This window comes from Octopus sinensis, linkage group LG6 (genome assembly GCF_006345805.1).
Source record: "Octopus sinensis linkage group LG6, ASM634580v1, whole genome shotgun sequence".
NCBI lineage: Eukaryota > Metazoa > Mollusca > Cephalopoda > Octopoda > Octopodidae > Octopus > Octopus sinensis.
Window position 1 is genome coordinate 2,942,717 of NC_043002.1, and position 2,500 is coordinate 2,945,216.

At 38.1% G+C, this 2,500-nt stretch overlaps 1 long non-coding RNA gene across 1 annotated transcript in view; it reads right to left on the reverse strand.

Moving 5' to 3' along the window:
* The window catches only part of LOC118763797, an 11,335-nt gene that overhangs the window by 2,419 nt on the left and 6,416 nt on the right, over positions 1-2,500 (reverse strand). Inside the window, exon 2 of the long non-coding RNA XR_004999542.1 lies at positions 2,389-2,500. This exon is cut by the window's right edge and continues 20 nt beyond it. This is a non-coding gene — a long non-coding RNA (uncharacterized LOC118763797). The remainder of the gene's footprint in view (positions 1-2,388) is intronic.

The window sequence follows — 2,500 nt, forward strand, 5'->3', positions numbered from 1 at the left end:
TAATGACCACCTCTGTGAGTTTGGATAAATATTAGCTTTTACGTAATAACCCCATAATGGTTGAAGCCATAATATCCAAGTTTGAATAATCGACTTTTACAACAGCACTTTCTCTCTGATATTCTGAGATTCTAAAAAATCAGACGAAATCAGTTGACATTTCTTGCAAACCTTTACTTTAATGTCGTTTACTTGACAACATATTCGTTCGCTTATGTTTTTGTTACACTTCAAAGCTGCCATACTTTGGCTATCCATTTACTTGAGTCGTCGTTTGATACACGTCTATGACTGAGGAAGCCAAACAATTGACATTTTGTCAGAGTTGCATGAGATTAACAAACTTGGAAATAAACATTTAGAAATTCATTTTTATAAATACGTCAACAGTTCGCTTTCTTTGTCGATTAAGACAGCGGAATGGCAGAGAGGCAGATAAAACTATTTTCTATTATTTAGTTTTGTCACGCGTTGTTATAAGTTCACGCCTTCACATCTAAGTGGAATCGGTAAATTCAGTTGCCAGTAAAGCAGTCGGTCCAACTGTTTATATTCCACCTCCTCCTCCTCCTCCTCCCTTGTCTCCAGATTTCACAATGTCCACCAATGTATGACCGAGGAATAGATTTAAACCGTTCCCTGTTAAAAATGGTTCATTTCAAATCATTATTTTTTTTAATCAAACATTTATAATAACTTTTTTGCAATGGATTTATTTTTCTTGAACTTCAATTAATTAACGAGATAAAGTCGATGATATGTATAATTAAGAATTAGTTAATAACATTTTGGTTAACGAATCAAAGAAACTGATAATTGTAGTGAATTCAGCTGAGAATTTGACTGAAATGGAATCAGGATTGGAAAAATAAGGATTTTTCTCTCCTTTTCTCATTTTCAAATAGCATCACTTTCACCCCCACCCCCACCCCCTCTTTCTGCAAATTAATAGGTGCGTAGCTAGGGTGGGGCAAGCAGGGCACATTCCCTGGGCGCCACTTTAAGGGGCGCAATTTTTATGCTTGTCTTGGGCGCCATTTACTCTAACTACGTCCCCGTTAACAATACAGTGACAATGTCTGTCCAGAGTTATTTTAATCTGACAACATCCAGACCGGAAATGAAGTCACAGCGTTGTTCGAGTAACGATTACAAACCGCCATGTTAGACATTCAAAAACTGGCGACTGACTCTAAATAATTTTATCTCGCCGGATCTGATGTTGTACAGGATTATAATGGCTACTCTCTTTACTCTACATGGAAGGAGGGTAGCTTTGAAAACATTTCCAGGCGAGAATTAAGTATGGAGAATGATTATTTGGTCGTCTGTTTCCGTTGTTTGATGACCTCAAGATTAGAAGCATTAACTGTTCAACTGTTTTTGCAACATTGATTTCTTGTATTTGGCACGAAACCAAATTGATAAAGAAGAAGAAATATTGTTGTTCAATCGATCCCACTTCATACTAGAACTTATTTTACCAACTTCGGAGATGAAAATCAAAGTCGACTGCTACAGAAAGTGAATTAAAAACGAAGAGGGTCACTTATAAAGTGAAATTAGTAACCCGGTGTTTTCTTAGTTCTCTTTATGCCATACTCCACCTTGAATATCAGTTAATTACCTGGGTACACGGGGGTTTGTCATGGTTCATTGCTCTCACTTGCCAGACTTTTTCTAGTCTAACAAGAAAGAATATTGACAAAACTCTGGAATATTTACCAGCATTGTTGCTAAAAATGTAACACAAGTGGCTGTGTGGTAAGACGCTTGCTTCCCAACCACATGGTTCTGGGTTCAGTCTACAGCATGGTACCTTAAGGAAATGTCTTCTACCAAGGCCTCGGACAAACCAAAGCCTTGTGAGTGGATTTAGCGGATGGAAACTGAAAGAAGCCTATCGTGTGTATGCGTGAATGTGTGTCTTTGTATCTGAGTTTGTCCCCCATCACCACCACCACCATCGCTTGACAACCGGTATTGGTGTATTTACGTCCCCGTATCTAAGCAGTTCGTCAAAAAAAGCCGATAGGATTAGCACTAGGCTTTTAAAAAAAATTGAGGTCGATCCATTCGATTCAAATTTCTCAAGGCGGTGCCCCAGCATGGCCACAGTTTGAAACAAGTAAAAGATAAAAGAGAGAGTAATGCAAAACGAAGATTTGGCCAATGTTTCAATAATTTCCGGGATTCACTCTGCAAGTGAAGGGTTTCAGGGGTTTAAAGTGACCCAGGGTATCAATGACCCTTATTTATTTCATAAACGGAAAATAATATCGACCCCAACATGATTTGAACCTGGAATTTAGCGGAGAAGGACCTAAGCTCTTCAAGACATTTGGTTTCGACTTTTCTCATAAATAAGTAATTCTAAAAGATTATTACCATTTTATTGAATCAGGAAGAAACTGCTGTTCGCTGTGACATCTTGCACAAGAACAGCGCCGCTGTGTAAGGTTTGGAGAAAACACTGCTGAAATATTTGGTAAAACGAATC